The 20,137-nt window shown below is 40.6% G+C and overlaps 1 protein-coding gene and 1 non-coding gene across 2 annotated transcripts in view; both read left to right on the forward strand.

Moving 5' to 3' along the window:
- The window catches only part of NEGR1 (neuronal growth regulator 1), a 1,090,779-nt gene that overhangs the window by 364,533 nt on the left and 706,109 nt on the right, over positions 1 to 20,137 (forward strand). The window lies entirely within an intron of this gene.
- Positions 9,485 to 9,622, forward strand: LOC114811900. The gene has a single exon (XR_003759596.1). It is a non-coding gene; the product is annotated as a small nucleolar RNA SNORA7 (small nucleolar RNA).

Here is a 20,137-nt window from a genome sequence, read left to right on the forward strand (position 1 = left end):
GGATTGCCTTCTACTCTCTAGCCATGGCCCAAGCTAGGAGTGAAATGGGTATGGCTCTTCTTGACTCACCCTCCTGTAGTTGAGACTGGTAGAGTACTAGAAATTCTCCAGGTGTGATCCTGAGTGGGGAAATAGAGGTCTTGTCTTATGCCTTCGAGTCACCTCTGACCCATAGCAATACCATGGGCACATCTCTTCCAGAATGTCCCACCTCCAACTGCGGTCAATCTGGTGGTGTATCCATAGAGTGTTCTGTGTAAAAGTACATAAATGGTTTACCATTGTCTCCCTCTTTGTGGTAAACTTGAATATACTCCCTCAAGTCTTTCCTATGCCGCTGCTGCCCAGCACAGATTAATTTTGACTTGCAGCAGATTGTCTTCCACTTGCTAGCCACTGCCTGAGCTGAGAATGGAATGGGCGTGCCTCTGCTTGACTCTTCCTCCAGTAGTCAAGACTGGTAGAGTACTGGAAATTATCCACGTGCAACCCTAAGAGGGGATAAATAGAGGTAATAGTGCATAAAAATATGTATATAACTGCATCTCATCTAATCATTTTGTCTACCCCAGTGACAGTAAGGTGGCACAAAATAAGAGCTTAATAAAAAACTACAATTATTAATTACGAATTGCAAGACCTTTGAAGACTGGAGGTACTTTTGCAGAATAATATTTTTTAAAAAATATACCAGACATCCTAATGCAATGTGGACTGTACAGGGAGAACCTGGAGGCAGAGGTCACAAGAAGACTGATGAATGTCAAGCCAATGTATAATAAATGCCTGGAGCAGCCTAGTGAAAAATTGGATGGACTGTGAAGGATAGGCTGAGGAACTCTTGTGGAGGAGGATGAGCTGACCAGATTTGCCAATGGACTGAATATTGAGGATGACAGAGAGAGAGGAGTTAAGTTGATGCCAAGTTTGTGGGCTTGAAATACAAGGAAGATGAAAGATGGTCAATGAACCTCCCCTGTGTTTTAAATTAAGAGAATGGGAAGATGGTGTTGTTAACAACTATGATGGGAAACTTAGGTGGGATAAAGGATTTAGAAAGGAATTTGAGGGGTTATTGTTTGGTCTTGTTGAACTAGTTGTCCTGGTGGGACACCCACATAGAAATGTCCTGATTTAAAGTACTGGCTCTTTCACTTTCCTGCTGTCATTTTGGGTGAGTCACAAACTCTCTGTGTCTCAGTTTCCTCATCTGTAAAATGACCCTAAAATGTCTGTTCTCCCTTCCTCATATTCTGCGAGTCCTGCATGGGACAGAAATGGAGCCAGATCTACTTATCTGGAGTCCACCACCATGCTTGGCAAAGTGGTCATGGCACTTAATCTATTAATAAATATCACCATTAGTACTGTGTTAGTCACTGCACTAAATGCTTCAGAGAGTACACAACAATAGCAAGACACATGATCCCTTATCACAGACTTTCAATTTAACTAGGGAGACAGGCAAAAATTATTAACAAACCGTGAAAGCCGGAAAGCAGGAAACAATCCAATTTTATAAGGATGATGCAGCCAAAAATCTAATTTAATGTGGGAAAACTTCTTCCATTGATTGAATACTGATAGCTCATCGAACAAATGGTCTCAAGAACAAAGAATATGATATTTGTAAAGATGACAGTTATTTTTGAACATGATTGTGTCAACAAAAGGTATTGAAAGTGTCCTAAAGACATTCTGATACTCCAAGATTTGTGCCTAGTAGGATCCAGGAATATGTACAAAGAGCAAGACAAACTGGAAGCCCATATATAACAAACTCTTTGAGTGTTATGAAGGTGAAGGTGAGAAACTTCTAGCAGAACTAATCAACAAAATATATCACAGGGAAAGAAGCTCAGAAAATCTTTCCCATTTCTGGGGAAGTCAGGATGCTGGTGATTTGGGACCTAGAGAGGTTTCCTCTTTGAGGGATTTAAGAGAGAAGGTGCCAGGATCAAGTTTGAACTTCTATATTAAGTTGAATGAGGTAAAAGACAATGTGATGTAAGATTTTGAGGGATAATTTGTCATTTTAGTTAGGATCTTAGAAATTGGGTTGGCCTAATCTGCTAGAATATTTGTAGCTGAAAACTGTACTAAAGCCCATTTGATTCATTTGATTGGATCATTTGCATGGTATATTTTGTGTATTGAATTGGATAATAACTCATTACTGTGGCAAATGGCTTCATACAGCACCAAGAAATGTTATATGGTGCTACTACTTATTATGAGTAATGTTTGCCTACATGACTGCATAAAGTTGCAAGAAAAACACCTATTTCAAAATTTTATTACTTGCTGTCAATGTTGACATCAGATACCTCAGAGGCAAATGCAGTAGGAAAAAGTCAACCTACATTACTCAGCATGCAAGCCAGGTGCAGACGACCAAGGTTTGTCAGTCACTTAAAGCATGAGAATTTTGCACTAATAAATGTCAAAAACAGCCAGAACAGTGAACACAAAACTCATGAAGCCAGATAATTTTTAGGGTGAAAATTCTCACCACCCGAGGGTTAATTGAAATGCCCAACTCTCTATGAGAGTAGAGAGCTTATTACAATGATATTAATAATAATAACAATAATAATAATAATAATGCAGTTTTCTCAGATCTTTGAGGATCCATATTTACTAAAGCAAATATCCAATCTTTATTTTCGACAAAGAAAGCCTCTTATAATTACAGATCAGTGTGGCTGTGTCATTTGGTGTAATTTCCTCCAGGGTAAAAAGGTATGAGGAAATTCAAGATTGGTTTATAATGTCACTCTAAAAATGAAATAAGCATGTAGACAACTCTAACCATCAAAGAAGTATCTGGCCAACTAAAGATGACCAGTATTTTATGATGATTTAAATAATCCAAAACTGTAGAATTGGAAAGAGGCTTGCTCCCGATGAATAGATCACTAGATCCAGGGCACATAATTATGGATTCCTTTTTTTCAAGAGTTAAAAGGAAAGGAGTCCCAAAAATATTCTGTGTAGCTCATTCCCAGTATTGGATCATAATCGCACTCCAGATGATGTGCTGTGTTGAAAATGCAACTCCTGCTTTAAGCTCATTTCTGTTTGTTTGATCCTGGGAGTCAGAGGGTCATGGATTCTAATCCAGACTCTGCCATTTTCCTGCTGTGTGACCTTGGACACGTCACTTCACTTCTCTGTGCCTTAAATATCCCATCTGTAAAATGGGAGCTGAGAAATGTGAGCCCCACGGGGGGTCAGAGACTGCATCCAACATAATTTGCTTGTATCCACCCCAGTAGTTAGTAGAGTGCCTGGCACACAACAAGCACTTAACAAATAGCATTTTTATTATTAGCATTATTATTTTTATTCTATTAAAAATAATCTACTCATTGTCAATCCATCCTTAGAATTCACTATCTAGATGGAGAAAGAGTATCTGGTAGAGGAAGAGTATGAGGACAGAATCAAATATGGAACAGTGGGGAATAGAACACAGGTCACCTTCGGAGGAGTAAAGAGTGCAAGATGTAGCAAGCAACTGATAAATAAAATAGAGAAAGATAATGAAAGTATGTTAAAAAATGCTTTAAGCAGAGGAAAAGGGGTAGCCATTGGAAAATAGTGCAGAGACTTGTGCTGAGTGATAACAATAACAATAATTGCAGTGTTTGCTAAACACTTACTCTCTGTTAAATGCTCCAATAGATCTGAACTACATACCCACATTCTAGGTTAGATAATCAAGTCAGACACAATCCCTGAAGTAGGTGGTCTCGTGACTAGTAGTAATAGTAATAGGTGTTCTGACCATAATAAAACTTTTCATCTTCCTACTCAAACTCTACCCTCTGCATATTTCCCATTACTGTAGACAACTCCGCTGTTCTTTCTGTTAAAGATGTGTAACCTTGGAATTCTCCTCAATTCTTCTCTTCTTACCTCTGAGAAACAGTGTGGCCTGGTGGAAAGAGTACAGAACTGGGGGTTAGAGGACCTGCATTCTACTCCCAGTTCTGCCAGTAATCTGCTGACTGACCTTGGAGAAGTCACTTAACTTCTCTGTGCCTCAGTTTCCTCACATGTAAAATGGAGATTCAATGCAGGGTCTCCACTCTACCTAAACTGTAAGCCCTACATGGGGCAAGGATTGTATTCAGCCTGATTATCTTGTATCCACCACAGACTTTAGAACAGTGGTAGCACAAAGTAAACACATAATAATTAATAATAATGATAATAATAGTAAGTATTCAACTGATATATTCAGTCTATCACCAAATCCCGTCAATTCTACCTTCACAGCATCTCCCTGGCATTTTTGTATGCCTCGCACTTATGTATATATTTTAAATTGTATATTATAAATCATTTATATTGTCTGTCTTCCCCTCTAGATTGTAAGCTCTCTGTCGGCAGGGAATGTCTACTAACTCTATTGCATTGTCCTCTCCCAAGCGCCTAGTTCAGTGCTCATCACATACTAAGCACTCAATAAATATGATGGATTGATTAGTTGATCGATCTCTAGAACACACCCTTTCCAATCCATCCAAACTGGTACCACACTGATCCAAGCATTTAAATCTATCCTGGCTTGATTGCTGCATTAGCTTCCTCACCTATCTCCCTGCCTCCTGTCTCTCACCACACCAGCCCTTATTTCACTCTTCTGTCTGGATCAATTTTCTAACAAAATATTCAGTCCACCTATCCATACTCAAAAACCTCCAGTTGTTGCCCATTCCTGTGCTTGTATTCACAGTCCACAGTCTAGAAATCTGGACTGTAATCCTGGTGTGAGCAGAGATTGGGTCTATTGATGAATTCTACTTTCCAAATGTTTAGTACAGTGCTCTGCACACAGTAAATGCTCAATAAATATGATTTAGTGAATTTAAATCACTTATCTTGCCCCTTACTACCTTACCTTGTTGATATCCCATTACAAACCAGCCTGCATACTTTATACCTCTAATGCCAGCCTTAGCACTTTACTTTGACCCCTTGTCCATGTAATCCCTCTGGCCTGGAATTCCCACCTCCTTCATATGTGACAGACCACCACTCTTCCCACCTTCAAAGCCTTATTAAATCACATTTCCTCAAACTGGCCCTTCCTAACTGAGCCCTCATTTTCCTTATTCCCTCTTCCTTCTACATTACCAATGCACTTAGATCTGTACCTTCTAAGCACTTGACATTCATGCCACCTTCAGTCACACATCCTTATGGGCATATCTGTAATTCATTCATTTTGATATTTGTCTCTTCCTCTAGGATGTAAGCTCCTTATGGACTGGGAACCTATCTACCAACTCTGCCATACTGTACTCTCCCAATCACTTAGTATGATGCTCTGCACACAGTAGGCACTATGTAAATACCATTAATTGATTGATTGCTAAGGACTGTGGTATAAATAGGCCGGAGCCTGGGAACACTGAGAATTCATTCATTCATTCAGTCGTATTTACTGAGTGCTTGCTGTGTGCAGAGCACTCAACCAGGTACTGTGTACAAAGAGCTTGGGAAAGTACAATGTAACAATAAACTGACACATCCCCTGCCCACAGTGAGCTTACATTCTAGAGAAGATTGATAATGGTAATGAGTCAGAGGGGTGGGTCTTTAGTCACAGTTTAGACATAGTGAGGAGTCAAAGATGGCATCAATCTTGGAGGCTTCTGGGACCGCGGGTCTGAGGGTGTTTTCAACAAGATTGGAAAAATTAGGAAGAGTTGGGTTTTGAGGGGTGATAATTTCAGTTTTAAGCCTGCTGAGATTGAGGTTCCAGTGGGATACCCAAGTTGAAATGTCCTGAAGGCAACAATAAATGAGAGAATAACAAGAGAAAGTCTGGGGCTAGAGAGGTGGTTATTTGAGCCATCCAGTTAGAGGGAGAAGTGAGAGCCATGAAAGTGGGGGAGTTCCCCAGAAACTAATATATAACATTATTTAAAAAGAAAACAAGAAAAAAAAAACGAAAGAAGGGTAAAGGAACTCTGGTCTATAATGCTGCCTTAATATTAAAATCTTATTTTCACCCTCGCCTGAATAGACCATTATCATGGCTCTGCCTTGCTATTCTTAAGAATTGCATTTGGGTCACGCCTGTGATCTGTTATTGCAGGGCATCAGATCTGAATCTATAATGATTACTTTCCCATAGAAGCTTCAGGGTCAGACAAATCTTGCAGAGCACATTTCCAAAAGGCACAAATTCTCTAAACTAGAATTTTCCAGTTTTGCAGAAAGTGGGGTTTGCCCTTCCAAGATGCTATTACAGAGGACCCATTTTACATAAGAGATGGTCTCAAGTTAGCCTAAATATCGATGACACCACAGTGGCTATCACACTAAGACATATTGGAAGATTAAGGGGACAGTTTCTTCAAACCAGGCATGTAGGATATTATTTTCCCACTGTTAAAAATAAAAGTGAAGGTATAAATCACATCTTCATGTCAGCATGAGCCCTGTTGGACCAGTACAGTCAAATCTTCCAAAGCACTATGATTGTGTTCTTGGAAATCACCATGTCTTGAGAAACTGTGGCTTCTGAATCACTGAGATTATGGAAAGACAGGCGTTGATACTTGAGGCAAGTCAGGAGGCGTAATTTGAAAGATGAAGGTGATAAGCTCAAGGGAAAAGGAAAGATTTGATAGAACAGAAAAAAATGGTCAAATGAGTTTTCTACTCTAAGCTTAACAAGAAGGCAAAAATCAAACAAAATGACTAAAATCATAATTAATGTTGGTTTTGGGTAAACATTTTACTATAAGTCAAGCACTATGTTAAACATTGGAGTAGATGACAGGCTATTCAGCTGAGACATTGTCCTTGTCCCACAGAGAGCTCACAGTTTGACAAGAATGAAGATTTAGCCTGATGTTTCATGTGAGGAAACTGAGGTGCAGAAAAATTAAATGAATTACCCTAGGTCACACAGCAAGCAAATGCCAGAGGCTGAATTAGAACCCAGAACTCCAGACTTCCAGCCCTGTGTTCTTTCCACTAGGCCATACTGCTTCTCTCATATAATCACAGGCCAAGTTCCACATTACCTGTTATTTGTTCCTCTTCTAGATAGAAGTAGTACAGGCATTTATTGAATGCCTACTGAGTGCCTACCAAATGCTTGGATGACACAATAGATGCACAAAATGTATCGCTTGCTCACAGAAAGCTTTTAGACCAGTTCTGATATATCATGTGGTTTCAATCCATAGTTTAGTTGGAATGAGATTAGAGAATTAAGGAAATTGTTTTGAAAACCCAAACTTGTTTGGGATCAGCATCCTGCATTACTGAAGCAACTGCTTGTTTGTGTACACACACACTGAACCAATGAACATTGCAAAGTGAACTCTACCTGCTGTAAGGTGTCATGACACAGTAGGACTGTGTACGTGCAGTAGTATTTCATAACACAGAACCATTGATCTTTTCATTTACTTTCTTCTAAGGGTAAATGTCATTTATTTGGGTAAATTGACTGAGTGATGTCATAGAAATCTGTAACTTTTTATATGTGAAGCTTGTGGATTTGTGAAGGTTTGGAAATGTGTGTCTGGCATTATTTAAGAGTAGCAGCATGGCTGAATGGACAGAGCACAAGCCTGGGAGTCAGAAGAACCTGGGTTCTAATCACAACTCCAACACTTGTCTACCGTGTGGCCTTGGGCAAGCCACTTCAGTTCTCTGGGCTTCCCTTCCCTCATCTGTACAATGGGGATTAAGACTGAGAGCCCCATGTGGGATGGGGACTGTGTCCAACCACATTTGCTTGTATCTACCCCAGCACTTAGTACAGTGCCTGACATATAGTGATTAAGAAATTCCACAATTATAGCCCGTTGTTGGGTAGGGATTGTCTCTATCTGTTGCTGAATTGTACTTTCCAAGCGCTTAGTACAGTGCTTTGCACACAGTAAGCACTCAATAAATGTGATTAAATGAATGAATGAATGAATTATTTTTATCAGTTTGGAAATGTAAATCTCACTCTTTAGGGATCACTATTATCAAACTTGAGGTCTTTGTTCCTCCGAAGTAAGTCGACTAGCTAACTCTCCCTACTCTGTCCCTTACTCATGTTATTACCCTGGTTTACAACTTTCTCTCTCCCCACATCAGAGGGTCCACGGTTCATACCACATTCAAATCCCTCCTCCTCCAGCAATCTTTTCTGGACTGGTATGATTCCATCCTTCAACTCTAGCATTTATGAGCTTATTTATTCACTCCGTAATATTAATGCAAATCCACCTGTCTGCTGTGTGACTATGGGCAAGTCAGCTAACATTTCTGTGTCTCACGTATTTCATATGTAAAATGGGAATTAAAACTGTAAGCCCCATGTGGGACATGGACAAGTATCGTGTCCAACCTGATTGGCTGGTATCTACCCCAGCACTTAAAAGTTCAGTGTCTGAGGTAGAGCAAGCACTTAACAAATACCATAGGGAAGCAGCGTGGTTCAGTGGAAAGAACCTGGGCTTGGGAGTCAGAGGTCATGGGTTCAAATTCCCGCTCTGCCACTTGTCAGCTGTGTGACTGTAGGCAAGTCACTTAACTTCTCTGTGCCTCAGTTCCCTCATCTGTAAAATGGGGATGAAGATTGTGAGCCTCACCTGGGACAACCTTATTACCCTATATCTATCCCAGTGCTTAGAACAGTGCTCTGCACATAGTAAGCACTTAACAAATACCAACATTATTATTATAAAAATCTCTCTGAACATCTGAGTTTTATGTATCTCGATGCTTGTCACCCCCATTAAAGGGTCAACGCCTTGAGGCCAGGGATTGTGCTAGTTCTTTATTCTGTACTTCCCAAGTAGCTAGTGCGGTTCCATAGACCAAGTGAATGCTCAATAAATGCTGCTACTGCTGCTCCAGCTCTTTCCAGAGGATTTAATCTTGAATTGTGAATCAGACAGTTCTATATTTTGTTCCATTTCTGTTTCTTTCTAACTGAAAATCAAGGCCCTGCCCCTGAGTTCTTCCATCCTTCAGCCCTGCATCTCTCTGGCTGTAAAATGGCTCAAATATGCCACAGGCACGTATTGAAGAACAACAAAGCAATGTGAGGTCAGGTACTTTTCAGTGATTTGAATCAACAAGCAGAACCAATTATGGAAGATCTAAACATTATCTTTAGTGAGGGAAAATGACCTAGGTTAGTCTCAAATTACTTTAGAGGGATTGGATGGATGTTCTCCAAACTCTCACTCTAGAAAAAGCATTAGAAACCCTAATTGACAAAGGTGGCTTTGTGGGAATATTTCAAAGAATCATTGCACAGGAGATTGGGTTACTCATGGGACTGAGTCTCCACTGGTTTCATCACATTTACCCCACAGTTGACTTCTCCCTGGCATTCTTTCAGCCAGCAAGGACAGGATATTTTGCTGAGAGCCAAGTGAGTCGAAGTAGAAGTAACTTACAGCAGAAGCCAGTGTTCGATTGCTGCAATTTTCCATCCTACCTTTCGAGAGACCTCTCAGGGTCGCACCTGGAGAGTTTCCAGTACTCTACCAGTTGTGGCTATGGGAGGGAGAGTCAAGCAGAGGCCTACCCATTCCAGTCCTAGCTTGGCCAGTGGCTAGCGAATGGAAGGCAATCTGCTACACATCAAAACTCACCCATGCTGGGCAGCAGTGGCATGGGAGAGGGTCAAGTTTGGAAACTCGAGTTTACTGCATGGAAGGTGGCAGTGGTAAAACACTTCAGTATTTTTATTAAAAAAAATTCTATGGTCCACTGCCAGAACGATTGCAGATGGAGAGCGGGGCATTCTGGGAGAGATGTGTCCGTGATATCACTATGGTTGGAAATGACTCGATGGCATAAGATAAGACCTTTCAAGAGGTGCGAACTTGGTGCAGAACTTAACCCAGAAAACTGGTCAGAATGGATGGAGTGGGAAAAACAGGGCAACTTCTATTTGCATCCCTCTTTAAGGGAATTGCATGGTTCGAATATATCTTGGGGTGTTGGGATCAAAGAGAAACCAAGACCAGAAAGAGTATCTGGAGGACTTCGGTGCCTTGCCCTGGTGAGCGGTATGCCATTCTACCGTTGCTATTACCTTTTCTTTTTTTTTTTTTAAACAGCACAGATTGTCCATAAAAAGATACAGTTGAGATAAAAACAGATCCGATCATCAATTCCTATGTTTCAATTCCTTTTTGTGGAAGAAGGGATGGATATTTTCAAGATGCTTTAAGTGCAGATGACACGATGCAGGGGTTGGAGAGAGAGGGGGAGGGACTGAGAGACTCAATTTAGACTCTGCAATGCCTCAGCTTAGATTAAATTTTGCATATAGAAGAACTGTGCATTAGATCCTATAACATTCAATTTGACCTTGAGTTCTCACTTTAGCCTTTCATAAAAACTCTGTAACTACATATTTAACCTCCATATTAGATAGGTTTTGCAAATAATACTGTGAGGCCCACTCACCAGCAAGAGAGGGAAAATTGGAGTGCAGAACCAAAATTTAACTTGTGAAGCTCTCCTCCCTTCACATCATTTTCATTTTAACACTTTACTAAACCACATTTTATTTTAAGAGCCACTTCACCTCACCTGTGTTTTTGTTGTGAATCCCAGTGGCCTTAAGGGATTTTTTTTTTTAATCCAAATGTCAAAGCTATTTCTTGGCAACTCTTTTCTTCAGACTTCATTGTCATTTTCTCCTTCAACATGTTGGAATATAGCTATGTACTTTGGCTAATTATCGGTTGCTTAATGTCAAAAGGCGTAATGGGCCTGAAATGTCACACACCACTTTTCCTTTACAGAGTCAGAATCCAGGTATGAGCTTCCAAAGCATTTAAAGTGACATTGGTTTTTAGGGTTCGGATACTTTGGGGAAAAATAATGTTTCTGTTCAAACATATATTACCTATTTTGGGTGAAGAATTATGATTTTGGACATTTAAAATGCATTAAATGTTTCTACTGTAGATATGTGGTCCTGCAGGTCTTTTTTATTCAGGCTTTATTTATTCTCAGAACCCAAAATTTACCATGTCATTTTAACACATTCTTTGGGCCCGACAGAGCTAGAGATACCTTCTTAGGCTAATGGAACTGGACACACAGAAGTGCCAAAGTGCATTAGGAAAATGGAAATCTATTCTGCTTCACGGTTGAATTTATCCTTCTCCAGAGACTGAATTTATTTGCATATTTTATTTCAAATATATGTGGGTTACACTGAGGAAGGTTTGAAATTAAATAAATTCCATGATTAAATGACAGACATAACAATGGCACACCTGGTAGCCCATCATAAAATTTTCTTTCTGGTAAAAAATTAAAGGGCACATTTCTTTTCTGATGGAAAATGTACCTGTCCTGTAAAAAATGATTGAAGGTTTATTTGAAAGGGGTATATAAAGCAGAAAGTAGATATTTGATAATTGCTATTTGCTTTACTAGTGCCCAGGGAGTATTTATTAATAGCTAAAGTGAGTCAAAATATATAGTGGTGGCAAATTTGATCTTCAGTCATGGCTATAATTCAGCAGCAAGTTACCAGTGTATATTTTTGATTGATTTTTGGTTGCTTAATGCTTCTATTTCTTGAAATTTTGTAAAGATGGACAAAGTGGTGCTTTAATGGAAATAGAACAGGTGTTGACATGTGCCTAAAAACTTCCCAGAAATGACACCTTCAGCAACATCTTAATTAACACATTTATTTACACGTATATATATGTATATTTATGTCTGTTTCCTCCTCTAGACTGAGAGCTCACTGTGGGCAGAGAATGTGTTTGTGAGCAGGGAATGTGTCTGTTTATTGTTATATTGCATGCTCCCAAGTGGTCAGTACAGTCCTTTGCACACAGTAAGCACTCAATAAATTCTACTGAATGAATGAATAAAGATCTCCCTCCACCTAACCCCACGAAGAGATTTGCACTCAGGAATCTAAAATCAAACGGCTAGACTGTGAGCCCATCAAGGGCAGGAATCGTCCCTCTCTACTGCTGTATTGAACTTTCCAAGAGCTCATTACAGTTCTGTGCACACAGTAAGAGCTCAATAAATACAACTGAATGAATCGTGCAACTCATTTCCAAAATGGACCCCAAACTCAGTGAAAGCTAGTTCTACCCTTTTCATTCCAATAAGCAACAGTCCCCACACAGATGATTTTGTCATCATTTGAAGATGGGGCTTGTTTCACTGGGCACAGCAGCATGGTTCAGTGGAAAGAGCCCGGGCTTGGAAGTTAAAGGTCATGGGTTCTACTCCCGGCTCCCTCACGTGTCAGCTGTGTGACTTTGGGCAAGTCACTTAACTTCTCTGTGCCTCATTTCTCTCATCTGTAAGATGGGGATTAAGACTGTGGGCCCCTCGTGGGACAACCTGATTACCTTGTATCTACCCCAGCACTTAGAACAGTGCTTGACACATAGTAAGCACTTAACAAATACCAATATTATTAATACTTACTTTTGCCCTGATGGGTGTGCTCTCTTGCATGAGTTCTGATTGGCCCAGGCAAACTTGTGACCAACAACAGTAAACATACTCTGCCCATGAACCTCAATCAGCATTAAAACTGAGCTTTTTCCTGGGTGGATTCTGGTCTCAGGAAGTTTTATCCTAGAAAAAAAAATCAAAAAAATAAAGTTACCTTGTGCAGATCTGTGAGAAAATCATGTGAAAATGAAATACCTTCAACCTTTTTCCCCCTTTTTAAAGAACATATTTTATTCACACAAAAACCCTTCAAATTAAAGCTGTGTGTAGCCACTGAAAAAAATTTTGAGGCTGAGCTATTGGGAAAAATCAGTTATTTTTCTGCCTGAATATCTGCCTTATTCCAAAATATATTTGAAATGAATGTCTGGATCATGGAAGGAAAAATGAAATCCATACCAGGAAAGTCAGCTTAAGTAAATGCACAGAGAATTTCTAATTTATAAATTGAAATACTTAATTATATAACCTTCTAATTGAGATGAAAGTCATGCTGTTTCTTTTAAATGTCAGAAAGCTAGCCAGTTTCTCTGAATTTGAAAGTAAAACAAAAATTGAATCTGTTCCTGATGTGACTGGCTTTGGTTTTATCAATTGGTCATTTTATACAGTCTAGAACTATGTCACAAATGGCTAATAAAAACCTAAATATGGTCCATCCTTATAAAGTGAATAATCTCTCCTATATTAAGCCATAAACTTACTTCAGAAAGGCAATTTATCACACCTAGCAATCAGTCAATCAGTTTGTGTTCAATGAGCACTTGCTGTGTGCAGAGCATTACACTAAGCACTTGGGAATATACAATATAACAGAGCTGGTAAACATGTAGCCTGTCCTAAGTGAGCTAAAGGGATTTATTGATATTAATAATGTTGGTATTTGTTGGTATTTGTTAAGTGCTTACTATGTGCAGAGCACTGTTCTAAGCGCTGGGGTAGACACAGGGGAATCAGGTTGTCCCAAGTGGGGCTCACAGTCTTAATCCCCATTTTACAGATGAGGTAACTGAGGCACAGAGAAGTTAAGTGACTTGCCCACAGTCACACAGCTGACAAGTGGCAGAGCCGGGATTTGAACCCATGACCTTTGACTCCAAAGCCCGTGCTGTTTCCACTGAGCCATGCTAAAGTAATGAATTACAGTTATATACATCAGTGCTGAGGGTAGGGTGAATAAAGGATGCAAATCCACTTTCTCCTGATAGGTCCCTTGGAGTAAATGTGCTTTGACTAAGGCTTTGAAGATGGAGAGGGTGATGATTGTCTGTTGTACATTCATTCATTCAATAGTATTTATTGAGCGCTTACTATATGAGAGCACTGTACTAAGCATTTGGAATGTACAATTTGGCAACAGAGACAATCCCTGCCCAGTGACAGGCTCACAGTCTAACTGGGGGAGACAGGCGGACAAAAACAAAACATAATCATGAGGAGGGAGGATGTGTAGCTTAGTCTCAGCACAGGTCTGGGCGTCAGAAGGATCTGGGTTCTAATCCTGGCTCTGCCACATATCTGCTGGGTGACCTTGGACAAGTCAATTGCCCCAAATGGGGATTAAGAGTGTGAGCCCCATGTGGGACAAGCACTGTGTCCATCCAGATTGACTTGTATCTATCTACTCCAGTGCTTAGAACAGTGTTTGGCACATAGTAAGGGCTTAACAAGTACAAATATTATTATTATTTTTATTATGTTCCAGGCCAGAGGTAGGCTGTGTCAAGGGGTCAGTGGTGAGATAGATGAGATTGAGGTACAATGTGCAGGTTGGTAATAGGGGAGTGAAGTATGGGCTGGATTGTAGTAGAAAATCAGGGAAGTCAGGTGGGAGGGAGCAAGGATATCAGGTCCTTTGGAACTTATGATAAGGAGTTTCTGTTTGATGCAGAGGTGGATGGGCAATCACTGGGGGATCTTGAGGTGTGGGGAAACATGGATTGAATGGATTGAATTGTAGAAAACTGACCTAGGCAGCTGAGTGAAATATGGACCAAAGTGAGGGGAGTTAGGAGGCAGGGAGGTCAGTGAGGAGGCTGATACAGCAATCAAGGTGAGTTGGGATAAATGCTTAGATTAATAATAATAATAATAATAATAATGGTGGTATTTGTTAAGCACTTACTATGTGCAAAGCACTGTTCTAAGCGCTGGGGGGATACAAGGTGATCAGGTTGTCCCACGTGGGGTTCACAGTTTTAATCCCCATTTTACAGATGAAGGAACTGAGGCCCAGAGATGTGAAGTGACTTGCTCAAAGTCACACAGTTGGCGAGCGGCAGAGCTAGGACCTCTGACTCCCAAGCCCGGGCTCTTTCCACTGAGCCACGCTGATTAACACGTTAGCAGTTTGGATGGAGAGGAAAGAGCAGATTTTAGCGATGCTGTGAGGTTGAACCAACAGGATTTGGTGACTGATTGATTTATGTGAGTAGAATTAGAAAGATTAGTTTAGGATAACACCTAGTTTCCAAGCTAGTGGAGACAGGGAAGATGGTGGTGCTGACTACAGTGAAGGGAAAATCAGTTGGGTGGGAAGGTAAGGAGTTTAGTTTTGCATGTTAAGTTTGAGTTGTCAGTGGGGCATGCAAGTGGAGATGTCTTGAAGGCAGGAGGAAATGCAAGACTGCAGTGAAGGAGAGAGAGACCAGGGTTGGACATGTAGATTTGTGAATCATTCACATAGCGATGGTAGTCGAAGCCATCGGAGCAATTGAGTTCTCCAAGGGAGTGGGTGTAAATAGAGAATAGAAGGGGACCAAGAACTGAGCCTTGAGGGACTCCTTCATTAGGGGGTCGGAGGCAGAGGTGAAACCTGCCAAAAAGACTAAAAATGAGAGCCAGGAGAGATAGGTGGAGAACTGGGAGAGGACAGTGTCAGTGAAACCAAGGTCAGTTAATGTTTTCAGGAAAAGAGGGTAGTCACTGATGTCAAAGGCAGCTTAGAGGTGGAGGAGGATTAGGCTGGAGTGGAGGCCATTGGATTTGGCAAGAAGGAGATCACTGGTGACATTTGAGAGGGCTGTTTCAGTGGAGCAAAGAGAACAAAAGATAGATTAGAGGGGGTCAAGGAGAGAATTGGAGGGGAAGAGGTGGAGACAGTGGGTGTTCAGTATTTTACTTTCCTTCTTTGTTAAAAAAGTAGTTAGCCCAATACTGGGACCAGGTAACTGTTCGTGACACTCAAAGTTACCAGGTACAGCCACATGTGTAATGTCAGATGCATAACTGTGGATATTGAGCACGTCCTTGGGAGTCAGGGGAAGTGGGTTCTAATACCGGCTCCACCACTTGTCTGCTGTGTGACCTGGGGAAAGCTGCTTAACTTCTTTGTGCCTCAGTTACCTCATCTGTAAAATGGGGATTAAGACTGTGAACCCCATGTGGAACAACCTGATTTCCTTGTATCTATCCCAGCACTTACAATAGTGTTCAGCACTAGTAAGTGCTTAACAAATACCATTAATATTATACAGTGTAATGAAATGACATCATACCCACCTTTTTATGGCTCTACAACACTGAGAAGCAGCATGACCTACTGGCAAGAGCATGGGCTTGGGAGTCAGAGGATGTAGGTTCTAATCCCAGCTCCCTGACTTTTCTGCTATGTGAACTTAGGCAAGTCATTTCACTTTTCCATGCCTCAGTTCCCTCATCTGCAAAATGGGGATTAAGAGTGTGAGCCCCAAGTGGGACAGGGACTGTGCCCAACCTGATTACCTTGTATCTACACTAGCACTTAGAACAGTGCACATAGTAAGCATTAACAAATACCATTATTATTATTATATATTGAGTATTTTATTTAGAGAGAGTCCTAACTTGCTCCCCAACTTGCTCTAGAGGACTGATTCTCAGCACCCACTGAAAATGTGTGCTCTTTCCAAGTTGCAGAACTTAAGGCTGGGAGGAGAGACGGTGGGCCTTGAAAATGAACATTTCAGGCGTAAATACATATAGTGCTATATCCATACTGGAGACAGACCAGCTAAAAGCTTGACTATCCAGGGCCAAATAATAATAATAATAATAATAATAATATTGGTATTTGTTAAGCACTTACTACATGCAGAACACTGTTCTAATGAGTGGAATGAGTTGTCCCACGTGAGGCTCACAGTCTTCATCCCCATTTTACAGATGAGGGAATTGAGGCACAGAGAAGTGAAGTGACTTGCCCAAAGTCACACGGCTGACAAGGAGCAGAGTTGGGATTCGAACCCATGACCTCTGACTCCCAAGCCCGGGCTCTTTCCACTGAACCACGCTGCTTCCCTAGAACCAGACAACTGGCTACTTGGGGAAGTGTGTGTGTGTGTGTTTAAGTTGCTAAAATGTTGCCCAACTGTACTTTTCAACTGCTTAGTACAGTCCTCTGCCAACAGTAAGCACTCAATAAATACGACTAAATGAATGAATGAAAATGGTTCAGCCCCTCTGAGTGCTTCTGAACTCCTCAGAGTGGACTACTCAGTTGAGACCCACTTTCTCTTGCCTCCTGCTCTATCATTCAATAAATCATTTGTATTTACTTAGCTTCTACTATGTGCAGAGCACTGGACAAGGTCAGTGTTCTACACACAGTAGGCACTCAATAAATACGATCGAATGAGTGGACAAAGTATTTGGAAGAGACTCCCATGGAATCAATACTTAAGTTCTCTGTCCTCAAGACACAACTCATTGACAGGGAGATGGAAATTATTTACAAGTAACCGGTGAAGGAATAAGCAGGTATACAACTGGCAACAGAAATAATATGGAAAGATGAAACGGATAAATAGGTGAGCAAATAAATAGAGCTCATAGATCAACATATACCATCCATCTCTGAGACAGCATATGGAAACATAAATTTTAAGGTGACAGTTGTTGTGCTATAAATTAATCAGGAAAGGCATTCTGAAGGAAATAGTATTTAAGCAGGGGTTTAAGTTGGGGAGGGCTAGGGTATGGTAGATATGAAAAGGTAAGATTCCAGGTTGAGAAACATCATGCTCAACTTGACTCTTCAAGAGAGGAGAAAAAGAGTTTATTCCCAGTCAACCGATATGCTGTTCTAAATCCCTGAAGGCTAAAATTCTTGATGTGAGAATGAAAATAGCGTTACCCTATATCCAGGTGGCTCACGAGAAACAATCCTCTTTATGTGAGCATTTCACACTTGTTGCCAAACGTTTACCCCAAAGCAAACAACATTTCACTGTTAAGCCCAACAGTTTCTATCTTATTTGAAATAGACTGCCAAAATGACTGAATCCCTCAGTTTTGGTCAATCACTCCTATTTGTTGAGCACTTACTCCATGCACAGAACTGTACTAAGCACTTGGAAGATTACAGTACAGGAGAATTAGCAGATGTTCCCTGCCCATAATGAGCTTACAGTCTAGAGGGGGAGACAGCCATTAATATGAATAAATAAGTAATTTGTATCATACAATTTAAAGATATGTGTATCTATCCAAATTAGGGTTCATAGAACAGTATTATTTTATCTCCAAGTTCAAAGATGTAGAAAACATGTTGGGAATATTTAGAAATTCCCAATACACTGAAAAACAAGCTACATTGTTTCTTAGTTCTATTTATCGGTCCAGTGGAAAGAGCCATGTTCAGGAAATCTGGAAAACTGTGTTCTACTTTCGGCTCTCCAAGTGAGAGAATGTTTTCAGGGCCTGGGAAGTTTTCTGACTGAAGGACCTTCTAGGGTGTTCTGCAGGTGGACAGGCCCTGGAGGAATCCTGCAAATAATGGTCTAATCTGGGGGATAAAGACACATAGTAAGTGATTAACAAATGCCATAAAAGGGAAAGAATAATCAATCTGCCCATGGATGGTATTTATTGAGCTCCTATTGTGTGCACTGTACCTCTAAAATGGGGTTGAATCTTCCTCCCTCTGATAGACCGTGAGTCCTAAGTGAGACAGGGACTCTGTCCAACCTGAATATCTTGTGTTCTTTGCACACCAATGCATACAACAGTGCCTACTTAATAATAATAATAATGTTGGTATTTGTTAAGCGCTTACTATGTGCCGAGCACTGTTCTAAGCGCTGGGGTAAACACAGGGGAATCAAGTTGTCCCACGTGGGGCTCACAGTCTTAATCCCCATTTTACAGATGAGGGAACTGAGGCACAGAGAAGTTAAGTGACTTGCCCACAGTCACACAGCTGACAAGTGGCAGAGCTGGGATTCGAACTCATGAGCCCTGACTCCAAAGCCCGTGCTCTTTCCACTGCGCCACGTACGTGCTTAACTAATGCCATAAAAAACAAAGGGAAGAATAATCAATCAGTCAATCAATGGTATTTATTGAGCTCTTACTGTGTGCAGAGAACTTGGCCGAGTACAGTATGGCAGAGTTGGTTGACCCATTCCCTGTTCACAGTAAGCTTGCAGTCTAGAGGGGCAGATAAACGTAAAAAAGGTTACCATTTGCCTACATATATAAAAATAGGTATATATACATATATAGGTACATACACCCCACCCCCATATATATATGTGTATATATATATATATAGGTGTATATATATGTGTGTGTGTGTATGTGTGTGTGTATATACATATATATATATATATAAATGAATGCCTAAGGAGGGGGTAAATGAATTCACATTCTTCCCAAATAACAAAGTAGAAAAAGGCACTCTGCTGCCATAATTTTGCCATAAATTGGTCCCATAGCTAATATCACCTCTGCAAGCATTTCACACTGCATCATAACCCTGCCCACGTACTTGCTTATGGCATTTCATGCCTCATCAGAAACATGTCGGGGAAGGATGAGATGCAAAGGACTATCACCCATTGCTTGAACCTGAGGACCAAGGTTCATCCAATATCATTGAAAAATTTAGGACTTCCTAAACACTTCACATTTACAAATCGTCCAGCTGCTCCTTCCCTTCTCAAGTTTCCCTTTACTGCTCCTCACAAATGCACACAACAGGTCTGCCCCCTCCCTTTTTATTGACCTTTCTCCCCTAGTCTCACTCCCTTCTCTTTCCTATATTACTACCACATTTCCTTCTCCACTTATTTAACTTTCTAATTAAATCCTGTTTGGATCTTTCCATACTGACACTGCATATTTGCTGGCAGACTGCATTTCACTGTGTTGCTTCTGCTCTACTTCAGGTACAAAAATATTGATACTTACCGAGCATGCGGTGAAAATCAATATTGCACTAGGCAGAGCAGAACGGCAGCTGTGTTGTTGGGGCTAAGTTCCTGGCCCAGCACTCAGGTAGGGCTTCAGGAAAACGAGGCCAAAGGAGGAACTTGAAATATTTAGATAAATTGTTTATTTTTAAAAACCTTACCAGATGCCAAATTGAAGCTCCTTGCCAAGGCAACAGTGATCACTAAGAATGTTCCAATTTAGCCAGTTTCTTCCAAAACTTTATTAAAAATTTAGATATTCTGACCTCAGGACCAGCTATTTGGGAGAGAGCATGATTTTTTACCTGCTTGTGAGTAAGGTCATTCAGTGGTGAGTTTCAGAATGTTTTTATCCACTTGTTCTAAATTAGTAAGCATTAACTGCCAAAGTGGTGCCTTTACTTAAAGTAAGCATTTTACGTTTTGTTTTTACTTTTTCCAGGAGGTTTTGGCCTGGCCTGGCTGTAGGCTTA

Source organism: Ornithorhynchus anatinus, chromosome 4 (assembly GCF_004115215.2).
Source record: "Ornithorhynchus anatinus isolate Pmale09 chromosome 4, mOrnAna1.pri.v4, whole genome shotgun sequence".
NCBI lineage: Eukaryota > Metazoa > Chordata > Mammalia > Monotremata > Ornithorhynchidae > Ornithorhynchus > Ornithorhynchus anatinus.